The sequence below is a fragment of the Amblyomma americanum genome, chromosome 1 (assembly GCF_052857255.1).
Source record: "Amblyomma americanum isolate KBUSLIRL-KWMA chromosome 1, ASM5285725v1, whole genome shotgun sequence".
NCBI lineage: Eukaryota > Metazoa > Arthropoda > Arachnida > Ixodida > Ixodidae > Amblyomma > Amblyomma americanum.
Genome location: NC_135497.1, coordinates 305,018,283 through 305,026,369, shown reverse-complemented (window position 1 = coordinate 305,026,369; position 8,087 = coordinate 305,018,283). Strand labels below are relative to the sequence as shown.

The 8,087-nt window shown below is 42.8% G+C and overlaps 1 non-coding gene across 1 annotated transcript; it reads left to right on the top strand.

Moving 5' to 3' along the window:
* The first annotated feature begins 898 nt into the window (after positions 1-898).
* TRNAS-ACU (transfer RNA serine (anticodon ACU)) lies at positions 899-970 on the top strand. The gene has a single exon. It is a non-coding gene; the product is annotated as a tRNA-Ser (tRNA).
* Positions 971-8,087: the final 7,117 nt, after the last annotated feature.

The following is an 8,087-nucleotide window of genomic DNA, read 5'->3' as shown; positions in this document are numbered from 1 at the left end:
AGATAGCCACATAATTGCAACGCAACGCTAGGAATGATCGCTGGCAAGCACTTGCTCTTATTTGTAGTTGCGCTCTCTGGGTGGTCCACAGAGTTAAAGGCTGGCCACTGCCTAGAAAAGTTGTAACAATACTAGGGTACTGTTCAAGTTTTCAAAGCACTCTTTGCGTAAAATTCGCATGCGGCAAAAATATTTTGGGTGCCTGATTCTGCAGTATTTCAGCACTGCTTGAGGTCCACAACCGAAATGAATATGAACTATTACACCAGTAATGTTGATCTATCCACCCTCCGCTTTGAGAGAGCAGACCAATGGGAGCATATGCTCTCGCTAGCACTGACTTCGTCGCAACCTTCTCTATTTTTTTGCATGGTGAAGCCAGGAATCGACGCGAAGCGTACTCTATTCCTTTCTCAACCTTGGCCCGTGTGGCTGCACCGAAGCTTGATCATTCATATTTGTCAAAAGCAGCAGCGAAACAGACACCGTAGTTCAGAATGGAGAGAACCTGCAATTGTCACAGCGTTCACGCTAGCGCAGCAAGCAAGTAGGTCACATTTTCTAATCGGGTGGAGAGATCAGCGTCATTGACGCACTATTTAATATTGGTTTCGGTACAGGGCTGCCCTTACGGCCAAAATACTGCATGCCATGAACCCACAAACATCCTTCCGCAGTTGTTGCTGGGTTACAGCTTACAACATGTGACAGTCGAGCATCCATTTCGCAAATGCAACATTGCCTCTAAAATTGCTAATTTAAACTTACTAAAACATTTTTGTTATTTTTCAGCCATATTCTGCACGATGCTGCGTTTTTAGTTGCTTCCATGCCTTAAAGACTGACGATGAAAAGTTTCTTATGGGCTTTAACATCCCATGGGCTTTAAAATCCACCCGCCGCGGTGGCTCAGTGGTTAGGGCGCTGGACTACTGATCCGGAGTTCCGGGTTTCGAACCCGACCGCGGCGGCTGCGTTTTTATGGAGACAAAATGCTAAAGCGTCCGTGTGCTGTGCGATGTCAGTGCACGTTAAAAACCCCAGGGGGTCGAAATAATTCCGTAGCCCTAAACTACGGCACATCTTTCTTCCTTTCTTCTTTCAGTTCCTCCTTTATCCCTTCCCTTACTGAGCGGTTCAGGTGTCCAACGATATATGAGACAGATACTCATTTCCTTTCCACAAAAATCAATTAATAATAATAATATTATTTTTAATAATACTATTATTAAGATCCAAAGCGACTCAGGCTGTGAGAGATGCTGTAGGAGAGGGCTCCTGATAATTTCGACCACCTGGGGATCTTTAACGCGCACTGACACCGCACTGTACACGGGCCTACAGCATTTCACCTCCATGGAAACGAGACCGCGGCGGTTGGGATCAAATCCGCGTTTTTCGCGCTAGTAGTCAAGCACCATAACCACTAGCCACCGCAGCGGCCACTGACGACGCATGTGAAAATGCGCTCATGCATCACTCTTTTTTAGAACAGTAGATGCAGAAAGAAAAAACCTGTGACCGTACTACATTCGCGATCTCTGAGAACGAAAAAGCAGGGGGCGGGGGGGGGGGAAGCATGCGCGTAGCCAAGGTAGTTCTGCTCACTGTTGGTGCTCAAACTCCGCATCCCCCGAATTTTAGAGACAAGATGACATGTTTCTTTCTAAAAGACTACATGCCAAGTTCTGTACAACAGCAGTACTGTACATTGTGTAGTAAAAGGAGTAATGTAGATGTGTTACATGACACTCATCACTGTCCAAGTTCATTTTTCTACCTTGACAGAAAGGCATTTACTTTAGTGCTTGATGGAAATGCACAGCGCAAAGAAAGATGAGGGCTTAAGGAATACACATGGGACACACGAGCGCTTGTGTGTCCCATGTGGCTTGTATCCTCAACTTCTATCATGAATCACCGACATGGCCACACTGCCATATCTTACTGATGGTTGATGGCGCATTTTGTGTTTCATGTATGCGGTCTCCGCACTGCAGCCTTCCATCGTTTTCCTCCGCTGGGTCCCTGGGCATTCAGGGATTGACGGCAATGAGCTGGCCCATCAACTCGCCCGCGACACACTTTTCCGGGCACCGTTGATCCCCTGGCCCAAGCCCTCGGAGGACGGTGGGAGGCTCACCCTTCGCCGCACCATAAAAGAGGTCTACCTTGAGCTCCGCCTCGACAAACGCCTTTACCCTCCTCCTCATCCATCACTCACGGTGCCGGAGTCTCGCCTTCTTCGGCACATTCAGATGAATGCAGTTATCACCCCGTCCCGCCTATTCCTCTATCGCTATCGATCGGACCCTTCCTGTCCCAACTGCCCCTGCATCTATGCGGACCTGGCCCATTGCCTCTTCTATTGCCCGGCTGCTCAGCAGTCGGGTTCCTTCCCCCCACCCTTTCTATCCATCACCACCTGGCTCGACTGGCTTGGCGCTGAAGGGGAAGAAGAACAGCGGCTTCTGGTCGCCCAGGCGGTCGACATGCTCGGCCTATAAATTATGGTCGAATAAAAGTCTTTACTACTACTACTACTACCTGGTGTTCCAGCTAAAGAAAACAAGCTTTAAAAAGACGAGTTTTCTTTCCCCATGAAACCAACTCAGGTACGTTGAAAGTCGTGTGACCTAGCATACGGTGTTTTTTTGGTCTGAAAAGTTATGTGCTTAGTAAAGGTAATTTTTCAATTATTGGCTTGGAGAATGCAGTACCAATCCAGAAGTTGCAGATGGTCTTGAAGGACAGCTACCTATGTTTGCATCAGGGTACCATTAACGCCGCTTTATTTATTGACCGTAAAGGATTAGAGACCAGCTGCTGGCAAATATCTCTCACCCAGTTCACACATAAAACACTATCGGAGACAGCACCTTGGAGATAAACTTGTTTTCTTCTCCGAGACATGTCTTGGGACGAAAAAGTGCCGCTGTATTTTAAGGCTGGTAAAGAACAACTAATTTACATAAATGATACCTTGGTGTAAACATTTTAGCAAGCTGTTTTTCAAGACAATCTACAATTTCGAAAGTGACACTTTATTCCTTGAATCGAATATTTAAATATTTAGCTAACTGGTCTTCACTAGTTATTTAACTTTTGAGAAAGACAAATACTGCAGACTAGGCTATGCAACTCTAAGCAGCCCTCAGCTGATTTCACTGCGTCAGGACACTTGTCTTTTTAAAAACATGATTATGTTTCAGTGAAGCACCCAGAATAATGCATTGTCTTGCTTCATATTAGACAATCATATTTTTGAATCAGGAGCAGGCCATGTTCTTCGTTCGGAATTTAACTGAAGCACCCAGAATAAAATACATTATCTTGCTTCAAATTAAACACTCATATTTTCCACTCAGGAGCAGGCCATGTTCTTCGTTGAGATACAAGTCACACTCTTAATGGTAAATATTTCGTGACGGCCACGAAATTTGTGCACTTACAAATCCTGTTTTTGAGCCGAGGTTGCCAAGGGTCGAGTTACATAGGAATTAAGAATCCAGAATGAAGTGAATTAAACACCAATAAAATTTATGACATATGGCAACTGTGCTAGCATTATACTAACAGCAGATGTAGCACACAGCCAGTTAGCAGTAATACTAATACCAGTTGCCATCTGAGGTATTGCAGTGGAGCCGAAGACAAATTACAGGATGAAATTTGAGCCTTCTCGACCATGATGTTCTTATGGCCCAGATTATCAAATTGCAAACGTTCACATAGCTTTTATGGCATCTAACACTTAGCAATCACTGAATAAAAAATTTGCTGCGGTTCAACTACTGCTGAACCTGGTTAGAGAGCGAAAGCTGTGGCGTATCGGGCAAGAATGCGCGGCTTGGCCTCTAGCGTTGAGGTGCATGCAGCCTACATCTTTCTCCACACCGCCACGCAGCTCAAAGCGCGATTGAGGAGTCCACTGCCCCAGAGAGCCAGTTTTGCCCTTCCTTTCTTCAAAATATTTGGAGTCTAGAGCATCGTCAACACGAACACTAATGAACACAAAGAACGCCGATGGTCTATAGCTTCAGTGCCGCGTTTTTGCTACAGTTTTGTGAATGCCAACGCATGCAGCGCACATATTTCACTACCACCACGTAGCTTAAAGAGCGAATTAGGTGTCCACTGTTCCAAGGGGCTAGTTATATGCCTATCTTTTGCTTTTGAAGAAAAGTGAAGATTGCTTTTTAAAATTGGTTTTGAAGAAAGGAAATGGTGCAGTAACTGTCTCATATGTATCGGTGGACACCCGAACCATGCCATAAGGGGTTTGACCTCTGGCTCACTTGAAGGTGAAAACCGCAGGCACCGAGAAATCGTTACAAGGTAGCGTAGTGATGCTTTCGCTTCAAAACTGTCTTTTGCCCAGAATGCCCATAAATACCAAAGATCTTCAGAGGAAAACTGTGGTGTTTTCTGTGGAATGTACTTTGTTGTCTGAACACATAAACAACATGGTAAAGGAAGAAATGCAGGGATCTGATGAAATATAGAACAAATTCTAATCGTCATCATCATTAGCCTGACTATGCCCACTGCATCAAAATGACACTTAGAAAGTAAGCTATTAGCTTGTAGATGTGTAGTAGTATCTAATAATATTGCATTGAAATGAAATCGCGTCAAAAAGCTTTAATAGATAAATACAAATGATACAAGAAGTAGTATGCACAAGATACGCCGGGAATTATACATATAAAAATAAACATATTTCTATTAGCTATAAACTTGTGTAAAATGAAAATAAAACTCAGCTGCTCATTCTTGCCACTTTATCCTGAACTTCTCGAGCTGGTGAAGGGCACTGCACATTTTCGGGTTCACCGGCAGGATGTTCAGAGACAAATGCTGGCCCCTTCTGGGCTGATGCTCACGAGCTGCAGAAAAAAAAGTCGTATTTAGGAGCTATACCTTAGTTCCACATGGATAAGTTGATAAGCAGAATTCCAAAGCTAGCTGCATGGCTAGTACCCATATATGAATAAGTTAAGTTCCTTGGATTCGAATATTAATGGAGCAAAATTCTCTATGGAAATAAAAGCTCATAACACCATTCACATAATGGTTATACAACATTTTCATGTAAAACAAAGTGCCTCAATGCCTTATAAGCTCGCTCAGCAAGACACGTTTTGCTGGTATAATAGCTACTGCTCCTCTCATAGACAGTTATCTGGAAGTTGCTCCATAAATTGCAATTACTCACTGCGTTGAGATGTTGGAATGCTTCACATAGCCAATTTGCCACCAGAAATCTTCATGGCACATCACCCGCAATATTTTTACTGCAGCATCACTTATTATTGCTCACTAAAATGTTGTAAACTTAGCCACAGCCAAATAAACACTAGCTCACAATACTCAGCATGCATTTACAGCGCATCAAACAACAACTTGGAGATTGACTGGAGAACCTTTACAATATGAAAATTTTAATTCGTTGCTTAATGCCTCGTTACCACTGAAATGTGCAGCCCCACCTAAACATGTATATGAAATAATTCTGATGACATCTCTTTAAGAGCAGAGATAAAACTTCAGCCCCCTTTCAAAATAGACACGCTGCAACAGAACATAGCTCAATGCATTACAGCGGATTTTGAATTACAGCTTCATCATTACAGCATTATAACAGCCTGACTACACCAATGCAGGGTAAAGGCCTCTTCCATTTCTCTTCAATTAACCCTGTTCTTTGCCAGCTGTGCCCACCCTATGCCTGCAAACTTCTTAATCTCATCTGCCCACCTAACTTTCTGCCGCTGCTGCTACGCTTGCCTTCTATTGCAATCCCCTTCGTGACCCCTAAGGACCAGCGGTTATCTTGCCTTCGCATTACATGCCCTCCTCAAGTCCATTTCTTCCTCTTGAATTCGACCAAGATGTCATTAACCCGCATTTGTTCCCGCACCAACTTTGCCCACTTCCGGTATCTTAATGTTAAACCTATCATTTTTCTTTCCCTAGCTCCTTGTGTTGTCCTGAAATTAAGCTGAACTCTTCTCGCTGGCCTTCGCATTTCTGCTCCATAGGCGAGTGCTGGTAAGATACAGCTGTTTTAGTCTTTTCGCTAGAGGGATATTGGTAAACTGTTATTCAAAATCCGAGGGAACCTGACTTATCCAATATGCAGTTCTTTCTCATGATCCAGATCAGCGATCACTACCTACCCCAAGTATACATATTATCTTACCACCTGCAGCCCCTCACTACGAAATGTGAACAGCTGTTTCCTTGTGAGACTATTGTACATTACTTTGGTTTCCTGCATGATAATTTTTAGACCCCCGTTGTGCTCTGCCTACCTATTTGCATGTCGTATTCAAACAGAACTATGCAGCATACTGGACCTCTATGGAAGCCAAAAAGCTAGGGCTTTCAGCCCAATATCACAATGCATGTGCAATCAAAGACGGTCCTGCTTGGAAAGATCTTTTTACTATAAAGAGCATGTTCAATCGAAAGCTGAGTTGTGATTAAATGTTACTCAACACAGTAACTTTTTTAGAGCTGGTGCTCAGGGGAATATTTTTCACGTGGTAGTTTGAGCATGAAGCATTCTAAGCCTACTCACATAGTCAGCCAAGTTACCACAGCTCACAAATTCACAGAACCATCATGTGTCACGTTGACGGTAGATGTTCAAGCTACTTGCAAGCAATGAAACAAGAACAGATGCAGATATGGCATGCATGAATTATTTTTAAGAGGAGACTCTGATGAGAACTTTACAGAGCATAGATTACAATTTTATAGCCTGACCAAGGCATAAACATGCAATACGATGCAAGGCACCACCTCACAGTAAAGACCAACATGCGTTGTGGATAGAACTTTGTGATAGTTTGAGCTAATGGATGCCGCATATCATTTTTGAAGCTGCACTAAGCCTCGCTTTGGCCAATTTTTATCCAATCTAATGCATACTGTGCGCACCATATCAGGCGATGTATGCTGAGTGCCTTTTTAAAAAATGTTTACAGACTCTTGATGTAGAACTGTGATAGAACTATGAACGATTCTTTAGTGTTGTTTGTGCAACTTCATTGTGCAGCAATGTGAACATTCGGTACTTGATGTAGCTCAATATATACACAATTAAAATTATATATTTACTTTTTAAGTCATTATTTTAGAGGGTAAGATTCTATTGAAAAATTGAATTCTGGCAACACAGGTGAGCCCAGTTGCACTCGAAATATCAAAAATAAAAAATAGCACATCAAAGATAACAAAGTCGACCTTTCTATGTTGCACATTTATAGAATGGTCCTGCTGCAGGTTGACTGCTTCTACATCACAAAATACACAACAGAAGTAATATTACAAAGTGCTATTCAAGAAAATCTAACAGCAACAAATAAAATCTCTTAGCAGCATTGTGGTGTCCACGCATTTCTCTTTATATATTTAAAAAAATAATGTTTTACATTTAAAAGGTGCTGAAATATTGCATTCACAAAATAGACAAGAGCCGTAATTTACTTATTGAGACAATGACAAAAGCAAACAGATGTCACATTCAGGTACTGGAGTGCTTCTCAAGAGAGGGAAAGTGTAGCAGAGGGCATCAGTCAGGTGGCTGTATGAGATTAGGAAGTTCAAAAAATTAATTGGCAGTAGCTGGCCCAGAGCACAACAACTGGAGCGGTATGGGAGAGGCCTTTGTCCCGCATTGTGACACAGTAAGGCTGACGCTGATGGTAGCTCAGAAATGTGCAAAAGTTGGAGCTCGCAAAACTTCCTTCATGTCACTCGGGCTCTAATATCCCTGCTTATCCTCACCTGCTTAGAAAGGTGCCTGGCCTCCGTACTTCTGGCAGTGGTTCCGGCACAAGTTTGGCCTGAACAAACTTGGTTTACCACACTGCCAAAGGATTGCAATGGCAACATGTAAGCATTACTTTCATTTGTCTCAGCACACAACTTATTTGTGCGTACACATGAATACATTTAGTACCTGAATATAGATAAAAAAAGGCCACGATAATCTCTGTGCTTTATTTGAAACACAAGATCCAATTGGCCCAGCTACAGGAGGACAGATGTTCATAAAAACTTTTTAAGCACAAGCT